We start from the raw sequence: 15,458 nt of genomic DNA, 5'->3' as shown, positions 1-15,458 counted from the left end.
TAAGAATGTCACAGGATGGCCTGCATCCTGAAGTGTTGATGTTAACCCTCATATTTGGAGGATGAGGTCCTTATTCTCCCCTGATCCAAGTGCAATCCTATCGAGAGCAGACCTGGAGTCACAGCAGACAAGCAGGGGCTGGACACCACCAGTATTTTCCTCAGCAAGAAGAGCAGCAAGGAGGGCTATGAGCTTGGCCTGAGTGGAGGAGGACGCCCCATCAGGAACTCTGAGAGAGAGTTAGATAGGCTCAGGGTTATCGAAGACGTAGACACCAGCCACAGCCCTGCCCATAGCAGGGTCAACAAAGCCATCAGTGTAGAGGATGTCTCTACCTGGAGACCATTGGGTGATCCTGGAGAGGTGGTGTGTGGAGAACAACAGGGTTCATGTGAGATTTCAGGAACAGTCCACTGAGGGCAAATCACTTAAGGTTGAAAGTCCAGTCATGGAGAGGGAGATGAACCGACTGCAGGGTTGACAATAATATCAGGCAGTAAGTTGTGTTCTTGAAGGGCTTGGATGAGTGACCCTTCCCGCTGTCTTCTAGAAGGAGGTCAGCCTTGGAGAGCAGGAGTCAAGTTGGCCCGAACGTAGTTGCCTCATAGATCCCGTAGAATGGAAATGGCAGTTTTCAAGTAAATCTCCTGGACACGATCCTGTAAGGAGGAAAGACTAAGTTCGGTATATAGGGAAGTAAGTGTGTCCTCTATGGGGCGCTGAGGATGATACGACCAGCCTTCCTCTGGATAATTTTGAGATGGTTGACAGCAGTCAGACTGATGTTGACATGGGCAGGGTCAGTGTAGTCAACACAGGAGCGGACCAAGGACTTGTACATGGTGAGAAGTACAGGGATGGTGGCCCCAAGGTGGAGAGGGGAAACGAGATGCAAAAAGCATGTCTTGAAGATGGTGGACTTCAGAGATCTGACAACACGTGTGAGTTACATACTCACCCAGGTATTTTGTTTCATAACCCAGTCCAAGGGCATTCCTGAATAGAACAAGTGGGGAGCTACAACACTACCATGCCACATGGCTTTGGTTTTGCAGTTGAAAGAGGAAAACCAAGTGAATCACTCTCTGGAGACCAAATCAAGGGCTTCCTGCATGCTGAGGTAGTCAGGGGCTTGGAGGAGGACATCGGTGGCATGTCCTGAGTGGACAACTCCTGTTGGTCATGGAAGAGATGCAGTGGAATGCATGAATGTGTTAAACAAGGTGCAACTCAGGACTCTACCTTGAGGGTTGCCGAGGTTCATTTCTTGAACAGGAGATATAGAGTCTTTAACACAAACCTGGGCCTGACGTCCAGTGAGGTAAGAGGCGATCCATTGAAGAAGTCACCCTTTAAAAACCCCTAAACGTGCCAATTCAACTAAAATGAGGACAAGCTGAGCCGTATCAAAGGCTCCCTTAATATCAAGGAAGATGATGTGGGCAACCTGATTGCAGTAAAGGCAAGCAATGGAGTGTGCTGTGCTACGATGTTGTATGAAACCAATGATGGAGTTGTGGAAGCCGCCTATGATGTGACGAAGGCGATGAAGTATTATTCTCTCCATCATCTTGCAAACACAGGAGGTAAGGCTAATGGGTCGATATTTCCCAGGATCTCATGGTTTAGGGATGGGAGTAATAGTGGCCTTTTTCCAGTTAAAAGGGAGAGCCCCAAAGTCACAACATATTGTAAACAGCAAGTAAATGGCTGTTAGGAATATTAAGACAGGGATTAAGGTCAGAGTAGGTTGTCTGAACATCTCCAGGAGAGGTGTCTTTTCCAGATGCAAGCACTGTCAAGCTTGAACTGTGTGATGGGATGATGAGTGAGGGCACGGTAAGGGCAGCATCGATGTTAGCCTGCACTGCCTCCTGTAGGGGATCTGGAAGTGCCTCAGGAGGAAGCTCTTGCCCAGTCCTCCATTAAAGATCAGGCAAGGGAGGAGGGGTCAGGGTGGGGAGTAGGCCTATGTAAAGTACCTTGTATACGTTAATCTGATTCCAGACATAGGAGGGTGATGTATGGAACAAAAGAGACTCCATGAAGCAGAGCCAGTCCACCTCATGAATCTGGCAATGCTCCTAAGTTATAAAGGTGCACCAGTTTTTGAGGTCTTTCCAGGCCTCTGGAGACAAGGACTTCCATATGGCATAGTGGAGATCTCAGGTTACCTGCTGGAGATATCTCATGGCAGGGATACAATACCAGTAGTTGGTGGTACTTCTGGGGTGATGGTGCAGGCATGGAGGGGCAGCACGATTGACAAAGTCATGCACAGAATCAACAAAGTCAGCACTGTAAAAGTCAAGGGACTGAGGGACAACATAGGAATCCACCCAGATAGAAAAGTGTTGAACAAAGGAAGGAACAGCATTTCACGTAAGATGAAGGCATGGGGACTGATAAGGAGCTGAGGAGACCATAAGATGGGAAGTAACAGCAAGGCGGTCACTATACAGAGCAGGCTCAGTGTTGACAGTAGGATGAAAGGAGGTATGACCTTTCAGTAATGGCCAACATCAAGAAAACTTTTGGCGAGGCATAAAGAACAGTCAGGACAAAGAGAACAAACATCATCCTCCCCAGCAAGAAACTGTTAAGAGATGTGATCCATTAAGAGTACATGGAGTAGTATAATCTGGAGTAAGAGTGAGCTGGTGGGCATTAAAGTTGCCAAGAATGAAAGTGGTAACCCCATCATGGAGGTCATGAAGAACCTGGGGGTCTAGTGAGTCAATCTTGAAAAGAACACTGACAACATGAAGGATCCGGTCACCAAGAGTTAGGGAGACAGAAACTAACGCAGATGGGGGTCCATGCGAGTCAGGTAAAGGAGGACGAATAGATGAAATGGTGTTACACACAAGTGAGGAGGGCATGGGCCTGTCCATGATGTCGAGGCAGGGTGAAGACAGTATAGCCAGGGGGGCAGAGTGGAGTATCATCGTCAGTGATGGTTTCCTGGAGTAGAGCGACGTCTACTTGATGGGAGAGCACAAAACTGGGCAAGTTCCTCCATCAAGGTCAAGTCCCTGGATATTCCATTGTAAGAAAATGAGGGAGCAGCCTTCATCACTGTGAGAGGGAGGAGTAGGAGAACAAGGGATGGATCCCCCATCTCAGAAGGAAGTGGGTCACCAGAGCTTGTAAAGTGTGCCCCTGTTGGTTCAGGTGTCCTGAATAAGTTGTAGTCACCTCTGCACAGTTACAACTGTCTCCACAAACATGGCAAGTTGAGCAGAGCGATGGGTGATTTGCTTGGAGTGGCAATCCAGACGTAGAGTGACCATTTCCATAGAACCAATTTGGTGTACCTGCGCAGGAGCTGGAGGTGGTGGCGAGGAATGTCAAGGGTCCCACTGGGCAGATGGTGGTAGTGATGGAGAGGGACAGTAAGGATTCAGGTGAACAAAAGATGGTGGCACTGGTGAGTGACAGCTGGGGTCCAGGTGAGCAGGTGGTGGTGGTGGTGACTGCTTGGCAGGGCCAGCAACAACCTTGTTCCAAGATTGGTGGGGAGAGGGAGGGAGGAGAGAATGGATGGGTGGAGAGGGTGAAAGGAGGGGTGGTAGGGAGAGAGATCAATGGGAAAGTTGTGGTGGATGGGATTGAGGTTTGGTTGGCAGCGGTTTTGACACACCATGGAACAACCAGAATTTTGTTCTGAATTTTTTATTTGTATTCCATTGTGTTGTGATCACCTGCACAGAAACAAGTGATCTTCCTCATGCACTCCCAGGTGCAGTGTTTCCACCATTGGCAATGACCGCAGAGTTTTGGGGTTATGATAGATTGGTCTGGAGGACAGTTGTGAAAAGGTCCCACGTTCACTTTCCAGGGGAGGGGAGCCACCCAGGAGGGGGCCCACCCACCAGCCAATGAGTTCGATGGATGGACATTTGGAGACTGGATTGATGCGGTGCTCCATGTTGAGTACTTGTGGGAGAAGGGGATGGAGATCGTTAATAGGGGTCTCCCAGGGTATGTGGTGAACCATTACCTTGGCACAACAAGTTTCTGGGGGTGATGTTGGTGAACTTTAGCCTCACCTCCCCGAGGTGCAGGAAAGCCCACTTGAGTGAGCAGGCGTACCATCTCGTCCATTCGTGTGGTGACTATTACAGCTGTGAGATCATGGTGAAGGCATAATGTTGGATCTTGAATCGAGGAGCAGTGATGGAAGAACCAAGTCATCTTGGTGCTCAGAGGCAGGTCTCGGGGAAAAGTGAGATAGTGAAAGTGATGGAAGAACCAAGTCATCCTGGTGCTCAGAGGCAGGTCTCGTGGAAAAGTGAGATAGTGAAGGCTGGTTGGGGCAGGGATGGGAGGGGAGTCCACCTCTGTATCCATCACCATATGGGAGAGTCATCCATTGACCCACACGGAAGTGCAGCCAGAGAACCTGGTGAAAAGGAAGGTCACCCCACTATCTTCCCAGGCTGGGGGTGAGAGGGAGCCCTAGCTCCCGTACGGGCTCCAGTTCACACCTTTTAAACTTGTCTACGAGTAGTACATTTTTGCTTTCAGAGCCCAGTGAATGGCAAAATTTACCAGTGGGCATTGGGCACGTTGAAAACCATGCTCAGGTGGTCGAATGGCTGTTTGCTGATGTGAGCAAGTAGTGGCGATGGTGGTCGCCACACTGAGCAATATAGTCCTTTTACACGTAGTGTTCAGGGGTGAAGACAGTGTCAGGATTAGAGGGGTGTATGAGACCAGTTCTGTCCAGATAGGGGCAGATAATGTGTGCAGAAAACAAAGTCAGTATAGCAGTAATGACACATAAAAGCATGGTTCACTATCACTTCACTGTCCTCGTCACACGCAAAGTTCCCTGGCACAGGGGCTACAGCTGTCTTTACAGGTGAAAACAGAGTTGTCGGGACAAAAGAACTATACAGTATGCATGTCCAAACACGAGTCCCTCACCCATGATGACAACAGTAATACAGGCCCTGTGACGACTGGTGTTACACGCGAGAAGGCTTTATGCTTGTAGTTTCCAGGAATACATCTGGTCGTGGTTTTGATAAGCCAAGTGAGGGGTAGTAGCTGGCCTCACATCCCACATTTCACTGTATACTGTGCGCTCTGATCTCTGTTACAAGATATTGCTCTAGGTCCCTGCGTCACTGACACTGTCTGACACACATCACTGACGCTGGCATGATACAACGCCAGCTCCCCGATCAGGCTGGTTGATAAGAACTAGATGGACCTGCTGGACAGGGTCACATGTCCTGCCACAGTGCCACATAGGCCTTGAATCTTCGCTTCATTTCTCAGTTTCATCCATGAATTTTGAGATCTAACAGTAAAAACTATTATCAGTATCATTAATATTAATGAGAAAGTGAACTAGTCCCAAGACCAATCCTTGGGGCACACCACTTGTCACATTTTAGCATTCTGAAGTTTGACCATTAACTATTACTTTTTGTTAATGGCTAGTCAGCCAATTACCTAAACACTGAAGTACAACCCATCTAACTATGTGACTTAACCTTTGTTAGTAACCTCTGATGTGGAACTTTATCGAATGCTTTTTGAAAACCTACATAGATGGCACAAACTAGTTTACTTTCATCGTACACTTTGATAATTTCATGAGTGAAATCAAGCAGATTTAGCATATGAGCCATTTCATCAAAAACCATACAGAGAATCGTTTACCAAGTGGTGGTCCTCTAAATGGTTTAGAATTTTATTCCGAATGATGGTTTCCATTAATTAACCAACTACAGACATTGAGCTTATTGGACAAGAATTCCCAGGCAGATTTACTTTTTTTTTTTTTTTTTTTTTTTTTTTTTAGATATTGGTGTTGCATGGCAAATGTTCCAGTCCTATGGAACATTTCCCTTAACAAGTGACTTTTTGAAAAGAGCAGCCAGTAGGTTAATTATCTCAGTTCACCTCCTTCAGTGTCCTGCTGTTTTATTTACTCTTGTACCATTTAGTGCTGACGGTATATCTTTATCTGTTATTTCTATACGTTGCAGAAGATTTCCCCTTTTAGCAATGGATTCAGCATGAGTTGTATCTTCATCTGTAATTACATATGAATTTTTTATTTTTTCCCATGGCTTTGTTGTTTTCAATCATGTTGCCAGTTTTTGTAATCAGTGGTCCAACTGACTGGGTGATGAGCCTTTCACTTGTAACATAAAACTCTCAACATAACATGTTTTTGCTACCTGTCTTTATTTGGTTGTATTTGTTCAATGTTTCATGTTAAGTTTGCCTTTCTTCCAACTCCATCATTCAGCCATGTTTTTGTTATATGTTGTTCTCTACCTTATTAGTGTTTTTCCATTTTGTCTTTTTATTCAGAAACATATAATAGAGAAGTATGAGAACTGCATCTTTAACCTATACATTTGAACTAAAAAGCTGCATGCATTTGACTAATTACTTTTTAATACAGGATGATGTAATCCTCCTGAGATGATACAGTTCTCTCGTCAAATATGGAGGATACCATCATAAAGGGAAGATCTTTGCTTTTGTTAGAAAAAAAAGAGGAAATGGGTCAGGCGAGACGCATGACTAGAGAGACCCATGAAATCATTATCCTTCAACAGAAGAATGGATACATAGTGAAGAAATTCCATATGTTCACAACTGTTCCATTTTGCAATGGTGTTATACTTATCTCACAAAAGGATCAAAGTTGAAAGTCAAAATATGAACTGAACATAAAACATGTATTTCATGATTCTGGTGTAACAACTATGGGCTGTACAGTTAAGTAAACAAGCGCTGTCAGCTTTAAGTGACCTGCTGCTTCTATTCCAGCCTTACACAAGTAACATGATTGGCCACCTTTTCTATTACAGTGAACACACTTTGTATGCTCTTCTTCTCATACCACTTGCCATAGCTAGATTGAAGTCTGTTCTGCTAAGCCACGTTTGAAAATTACGAAAAGAACGCACAATTCAACCGCTGCCACTCACAATCTTCCTTACTTTGTAATAAAACACAGTTTGTAGAAATATGTATGTAAATACGTGCAAAAACCCACAAGCACAGACATGCACAAGGAAAACGGAACATACATACACTTGCGAATACGTGCATGCATGTCCATACACACATGGGTGTGCATGCACATGAACACCTGAGCAGGCACACCAAATAACATTTGCATCCACCAATATGAATATAAAGACTTGCATACAACAATGTGCTACAGTGAAAGACATGACAAAACATAAAGGCACATTAACTGAGGCATGGATAAAAAACGAAGATAGGTAGGTATGCAGTGAGGCACATGAACCAGAGTGCACAAATAATAGATCCATATATATATATATATATATATATATATAACTGGACTGTACTCGAGGTGACACCGTAAGTGTACATTCTTGTCAAAGAACTTCTCTGCAAAGAAATCCACATTTCCTGGGAACTGGAAGTAGTGCAGCCTTTACAAAGAGGTCCTGGGTAATACCAGGGCTCTTTTCTTAAACATATAATGCAAACATGAGGTGTTCAATGCATAGAGAAGTACAACCCATATATTCAAGGACTGTCGTTTTTGATAGATGCATGTCTAGTGAGGTAGTGCTTAAGACAGAGTTGGGAGCACGATAGTTTAGAGTTTGTCAGGTCATTTCAGTGGGTACATTTAACCAGTTGTGTTCAGTGAGGGTGAGGAGCTGTCCCTACAGGTTGCTGAAAAGTATGGCAGAGGTAACTCTTTCACTTCTTCTTCACGCTTGAAGGTTCATTAAGATTTGTTTTTAGACAGGCAGAACATGTACTGCTGCTAAGAACTGAATGTCGAGCTTACTGGAATGGAATTATATTGGGAGAATTTTATTGGGTAAATGCTGTATTTGTAGTTGTTGTGCAGCCAGAGTGTTATGAAGGCTCTGTTTTTAAGTGGTTTACAGCTTTATTATATTGACTCCAAAGAGAGTGATGGACCAAGTAGATGAGGCATAGTTGAGGATGAAGTGGATAAATTATTCATAAAGGAGACATCAAAGGATTCTTTTTGTCCAAATCTGGTACCACTACGTGTAATAAGAGCATTAAGTTTGTTTCTATTCTGTTGATGTTTGTGGTGTTGGGGTAAATGTCATGTATTCAGTACGGTTGGCATCTTAAGTGGAAGTTGATCATTCAGGGTGAAGGAAGAGTTCAGATTCATGACAATTACGAGTTAAAGGGTTGGTGGTGTTGGGCACTCCATCTGGGGTGAGTCAGTGTTAAAGCTAAGTAATGAAATACTGCACGTTTGCTGATGCTTGGGTAATTGTCAGGGTCCAGTGATAAGATTGCAAGGTCTTCTGCACATGACACGACTTTCATACTAAGGCCTGGAGATGGTGTTGGAAGGTCACATACGAAGAAAATAAAAAGTTTAGGAAAAGAAATACTCCTTCAAGGAATTCCACTGTACAGCCCGAGATTGTACAGTTTAAATCCTTGTGAAGAATTTTGGGGTCAAATGATTTGTGCAGGAGGACTTGTGGCTGAAGCCATCAAGCATGGGTTGTGTGCAGTACATGGCTAATGTGTTGGCCTAAAACTTTGAAGTAAAGCAAGTAAACATATCCAGATTCCATTCTCACCTAGACGATGAACCCCTTAAGATGGCATGCGTGATTAATTCTGCAGTGGATCAGTTTTTCAAGTTCTGATACTGATGATAGTTACATAGGAAAGGAGGAGAGGAAGTAAGGTGGTATTGAGACAAGATGATAAATACCTTAGCAAGCTCCAGATGTTCGTATTTTCTGTTTATCGAAGAATGGTCGACCATCTGCAAGGCCTTGAATCACAATTTGGCCAATAAGATTATATGGCTGTCTGACGTGGTCATAATCTGTTGCAAGAAACTTCTTTATGGTCTCAATTGCAATACAAGTGTCAACGGAAGTGGAGAGTGGGTCAGCAGATGTTTCAGGATTAATTCTGCATAGGTTTTCCTGTCTTTTCTGTCAGAAGTGCAGTTGGTTTGTGGCTGAATTTTAAGCAGTTTCATAAGAATGTTTGTTTTCTACAAGAAGGAATGCTATAGGTTCATTCAGAAAAGCTTCATGTGGGGACTCGGCTGGTGTGGGTCTTATTTTATTGTTCGCCAGAGTTGGTTGTTGTAGTTGTGTTACAGAACTACTATTGTGCTTTATATTTTCCTCTGATTAGATTAACCTCTACCTGAGAGACAGAACAACCACTATAAAAATCACATTCACATAGACACCACTCACGATAATTAAAAAAATTTTGGGTTGACATGGATTTCGAGGTACTTAATGGAATCTATACAGCCATTAGCAAAAATGATCATCTTTACGTAGTTCCACATAAGAGGAACATAACATCAACATAAATTATAGCACCGTGCAGTAGGAAAACATGCACACAAAATGCCAAATCACTACTCAATAGACACCTCAAAGATGCCAATTTCATATTATATATGAATCTTTTTTGGGCTTTTCAGAAAAAAATTGTAATGAAAGGTGGGATGACAAAGTTTCATTGATAATGAAAATGAAAAGGGAAGTGTAAGGAAGGTGCCTATGTAGAAGTAGTGCAAATGATTGGAGGGTATACCAAAGGAAGTGAGAGGAGGTCAAAAGGAAGGTACGCAAGTTGGAACAGACAGCAGATGAGATGGGTCGAGAAAATCAAATTTCAAGGAAGAAAAGATTTTTTGGAAGAATATAATCAGCACAAGAAGAATATGAGAACAAATGGGAGTTGCAGTGAATGAGGCATAAGTGGAAGTGGTAACAGGTAAAGATGTGATAACAAATAAGGAGTTAATCTGAAGGACAGCTGAATATGTTCGGTGATGGTCTTTTAATGTGATGTGTTACGTAGGTGGCATGAGGAGCAAGAGAGTCTTGCAAATGATGAAGTGTGGTAAAGCCGCAAGAGTGGATGGGATTTCAGTTGATTCTCTGGAAATGGGGGATCAAGTGCTACTACTTAGTTAGTAAGACTATTCAGTGTTTGAATTTCTTGAGGACTGCAAGATATCAGTATAGTGCCCTTTCATAATGGCAAAGGGAAGCAAAAGTGAATGCTCAAATTACAATGTACAAGTCTGAGGAGTATATGTAGTAAGGTACATGAGAGTGTGGTAGCATACACAAAACATCAGGCTGGGGAGGAGCTGTGTGATGGAGGGGTTGAGGATACGTAGACCAAGTGTTTGCTTTGTAGAATTTGTATAAAAAATAGCTATGGAGTGAACTGGGTGTGGCAAATATGGATAAGGAAAAAACATATTGGTAGGTTAACAGACAAACCTTGTGGAAGGTATTATGAATATATGGGATAAATGAAAAAAGTAACTGAATGAAGAGGAGAAAGAATACTTCCCACGTATTCCCTGCGTGTCGTACAAGGCATCTAAAAGGGGAGGGAGCAGGTGGCTGGAAATCCTCCCCTCTCTTTTTTTTAATTCATATATATATATATATATATATATATATATATATATATATATATATATATATATATATATATATATATATATATATATATATATATATATATATATATATATATATTCTCTTTCTTTCATACTATTCGCCATTTCCCGCGTTACCAAGGTAGCGTTAAGGACAGAAGACTGGGCCTCTGAGGGAATATCCTCACCTGGCCTCGTTCTCTGTTCCTTCTTTTGGGGGAAAAAAAAGAGAGGGGAGGATTTCCAGCCCCCCGCTCCCTCCCCTTTTAGTTGCCTTCTACGACATGCAGGGAATACGTGGGAAGTACTCTTTCCCCCCTATCCCCAGGGATAATATATATATATATATATATATATATATATATATATATATATATATATATATATATATATATATATATATTTTCTTTCTTTTCTTTTAAACTATTCGCCATTTCCCACGTTAGCGAGGTAGCGTTAAGAACAGAGGACTGGGCCTTTTTTGGAATATCCTCACCTGGCCCCCTCTGTTCCTTCTTTTGGAAAATCAAAAAAAAAACCGAGAGGGGAGGATTTCCAGCCCCCTGCTCCCTCCCCTTTTAGTCGCCTTCTACGACACGCAGGGAATACGTGGGAAGTATTCTTAATCCCTATCCCCAGGGATAATATATATATATATATATATATATATATATATATATATATATATATATATATATATATATATATATATACACATTTCTTTTTCTTTCGTACTATTCGCCATTTCCCACGTCAGCGAGGTAGCGTTAAGAACAGAGGAATGGGCCTTTGAGGGAACATCCTCACCTGGCCCCCTTCTCTGTTCCTTCATTTGGAAAATTGAAAAAAACGAGAGGGGAGGATTTCCAGCCACCCGCTCCCTCCCCTTTTAGTCGCCTTCTATGACACGCAGGGAATACGTGGGAAGTATTCTTTCTCCCCTATCCCCAGGGATGTATGTATATTTATTTATTTATTTTGCTTTGTCGCTGTCTCCCGCGTTAGCGAGGTAGCGCAAGGAAACAGATGAAAGAATGGCCCAACCCGCCCACATACACATGTACATACATACATGTCCACCCATGCACAATATACACATCTATACATCTCAATGTACACATATATATACACACACAGACACACACACATACACATGTACACAATTCACACTGCCTTTACTTGTTCCCATCGCCACCTCGCCACACATGGAATAACAACCCCCTACCCCCTCATGTGTGCAAGGTAGCGCTAGGAAAAACACCAACGGCCCCATTCGTTCACACTCAGTCTCCAGCTGTCATGTAATAATGCACCGAAACCACAGCTCCCTTTCCACATCCAGGCCCCACACACCTTGCATGGTTTACCCCAGACGCTTCACATGCCCCGGCTCAACACACTGACAGCACGTCGACCAATATATATATATATATATATATATATATATATATATATATATATATATATATATATATATATATTTATTGGAAAGGATCACAATTTTGCGTGTGATCAAGATATTCCTATGAGTCCACGGGAAAATGAAACACGTTAAGTTCCCAAGTGCACTTTCATACAATAATCACATCATCAGGGGAGACACAAGAGAGAAATATAACAGTCACTTGATATACATCGAAGAGACGAAGCTAGGATGCCATTTGGTAAACATGTGATTGTCCAAAACATACAACGAGCATTCATAAACTTATCATTTTACAAATTTTATCAACAATAAAGTTATCTAATTTTTATAGACCATCACAAATATTAAGATTATAATTCTTTGTGTATTTGATGATAGAAGATTCAATGATATTTCTCTTGGTAATAGAATTAGAGTTAATAAATGAGATGGCGTTACTCCAGTCAATACAATGATCATAGTTTTTAACGTGATTAAACAAGGTATTTGATTCTTGTCCCATTCTCATACTATATTTATGTTGCTTAAGTCTAACAGAAAGATCCTTACCAGTCTGACCAACATAAAATTTAACACAATTTCCACAAAGCACTTTACACATGCATCCAAGAGAATTTTAGTTCTCCCTTTTAATAATAATTTCACTTTGCTTCCCATGTTGCTTAAATCCTTTAATGTAAATGTTGCCTTTAGCAACAATAATACTAGAAAGAATATCTTAATCAGGAATTCACCAGAAAATTCTCTTGGATACATCTATAAAGTGCCTTGTGGAAACTGTGATAAATTTCATGTTAGTCAGACTGGTAAGGATCTTTCTGTTAGACTTAAGCAACATAAATATAGTATAAGAATGGGACAAGAATCAAACGCCGTTTCATCGCGTAAAAAACTATGATCATGGCATTGACTGGAGTAACGCCATCTCAGTTATTAACTCTATTACCAAGAGAAATATCATTGAATCTTCTATCATCAAATACACAAAGAATTATAATCTTAATATTAGTGATGGTCTATACAAATTAGATAACTTTATTGTTGATAAAATTTGTAAAATGATAAGTTTATGAATGCTCGTTGTATGTTTTGGACAATCACATGTTTACCAAATGGCGTCCTAGCTTCATCTCTTCGATGTTTATCAACTGACTGTTATATTTCTCTCTTGTGTCTCCCCTGATAATGTGATTATTACACAAAAGTGCACTTGGGAACTTATCATGTTTCATTTTCCCCGTGGACTCATAGGAATATATATATATATATATATATATATATATATATATATATATATATATATATATATATATATATATATTCTTTCTTTCATACTATTCGCCATTTCCCGCATTAGCAAGGTAGCGTTAAGAACAGAGGACTGGGCCTTTGAGGGAATATCCTCACCTGGCCCCCTTCGCTGTTCCTTCTTTTGGAAAAAAAAAAAAAAAAAAAGAGAGAGGGGAGGATTTCCAGCCCCCCGCTCCATATATATATATATATATATATATATATATATACCATTTGCTCCCTTGTCTTACGCACTTTATTTACCTCCTTCCAGAACATCTTTCTATTCTCCCTAAAATTTAATGATACTCTCTCACCCCAACTCTCATTTGCCCTCTTTTTCACCTCTTGCACCTTTCTCTTGACCTCCTGTCTCTTTCTTTTATACATCTCCCACTCAATTGCATTTTTTCCCTGCAAAAACCGTCCAAATGCCTCTCTTCTCTTTCACTAATAATCTTACTTCAGTGAAGGGCGCAAATGGGGAGGTGATAACAAGTAGTGGTGATGTGAGAAGGAGATGGAGTAAGTATTTTGAAGGTTTGTTGAATGTGTTTGATGATAGAGTGGCAGATATAGGGTGTTTTGGTCGAGGTGGTGTGCAAAGTGAGAGGGTTAGGGAGAATGATTTGGTAAACAGAGAAGAGGTAGTAAAAGCTTTGCGGAAGATGAAAACCGCCAAGGCAGCAGGTTTGGATGGTGTTGCAATGGAATTTATTAAAAAAGGGGGTGACTGTATTGTTGACTGGTTGGTAAGGTTATTTAATGTATGTATGACTCATGGTGAGGTGCCTGAGGATTGGCGGAATGCGTGCATAGTGCCATCGTACAAAGGCAAAGGGGATAAGAGTGAGTGTTCAAATTACAGAGGTATAAGTTTGTTGAGTATTCCTGGTAAATTATATGGGAGGGTATTGATTGAGAGGGTGAAGGCATGTACAGAGCATCAGATTGGGGAAGAGCAGTGTGGTTTCAGAAGTGGTAGAGGATGTGTGGATCAGGTGTTTGCTTTGAAGAATGTATGTGAGAAATACTTAGAAAAGCAAATGGATTTGTATGTAGCATTTATGGATCTGGAGAAGGAATATGATAAGAGTTGATAGAGATGCTCTGTGGAAGGTATTAAGAATATATGGTGTGGGAGGCAAGTTGTTAGAAGCAGTGAAAAGTTTTTATCGAGGATGTAAGGCATGTGTACATGTAGGAAGAAAGGAAAGTGATTGGTTCTCAGTGAATGTAGGTTTGCGGCAGGGGTGTGTGATGTCTCCATGGTTGTTTAATTTGTTTATGGATGGGGTTGTTAGGGAGGTGAATGCAAGAGTTTTGGAAAGAGGGGCAAGTATGAAGTCTGTTGTGGATGAGAGAGCTTGGGAAGTGAGTCAGTTGTTGTTCGCTGATGATACAGCGCTGGTGGCTGATTCATGTGAGAAACTGCAGAAGCTGGTGACTGAGTTTGGTAAAGTGTGTGAAAGAAGAAAGTTAAGAGTAAATGTGAATAAGAGCAAGGTTATTAGGTACAGTAGGGTTGAGGGTCAAGTCAATTGGGAGGTAAGTTTGAATGGAGAAAAACTGGAGGAAGTAAAGTGTTTTAGATATCTGGGAGTGGATCTGGCAGCGGATGGAACCATGGAAGCGGAAGTGAATCATAGGGTGGGGGAGGGGGCGAAAATCCTGGGAGCCTTGAAGAATGTGTGGAAGTCGAGAATATTATCTCGGAAAGCAAAAATGGGTATGTTTGAAGGAATAGTGGTTCCAACAATGTTGTATGGTTGCGAGGCGTGGGCAATGGATAGAGTTGTGTGCAGGAGGGTGGATGTGCTGGAAATGAGATGTTTGAGGACAATGTGAGGTGTGAGGTGGTTTGATCGAGTAAGTAATGTAAGGGTAAGAGAGATGTGTGGAAATAAAAAGAGCGTGGTTGAGAGAGCAGAAGAGGGTGTTTTGAAATGGCTTGGGCACATGGAGAGAATGAGTGAGGAAAGATTGACCAAGAGGATATATGTGTCGGAGGTGGAGGGAACGAGGAGAAGTGGGAGACCAAATTGGAGGTGGAAAGATGGACAGAAAAAGATTTTGAGCCTGGACATGCAGGAGGGTGAAAGGCGGGCAAGGGATAGAGTGAACTGGATCGATGTGGTATACTGGGGTTGACGTGCTGTCAATGGATTGAATCAGGGCATGTGAAGCATCTGGGGTAAACCATGGAAAGTTGTGTGGGGCCTGGATGTGGAAAGGGAGCTGTGGTTTCAGGCATTATTGCGTGACAGCTGGAGACTGAGTGTGAACGAATGGGGC

General features: G+C 42.0%; 1 protein-coding gene across 1 annotated transcript in view; it reads right to left on the bottom strand.

Annotated features, from left to right (window-relative positions):
- Positions 1–284: 284 nt before the first annotated feature.
- The window catches only part of LOC139748644 (uncharacterized), a 321,771-nt gene continuing 306,597 nt past the window's right edge, over positions 285–15,458 (bottom strand). The window contains exon 23 of the transcript XR_011712788.1: positions 285–659. The gene's annotated coding sequence lies outside the window, so the exon portion shown is untranslated. The remainder of the gene's footprint in view (positions 660–15,458) is intronic.

The sequence above is a fragment of the Panulirus ornatus genome, chromosome 5 (assembly GCF_036320965.1).
Source record: "Panulirus ornatus isolate Po-2019 chromosome 5, ASM3632096v1, whole genome shotgun sequence".
Taxonomy (NCBI): domain Eukaryota; kingdom Metazoa; phylum Arthropoda; class Malacostraca; order Decapoda; family Palinuridae; genus Panulirus; species Panulirus ornatus.
The sequence above is the reverse complement of the archived record's forward strand: the minus strand, read 5'-3'. Positions and strand labels throughout refer to the sequence as shown.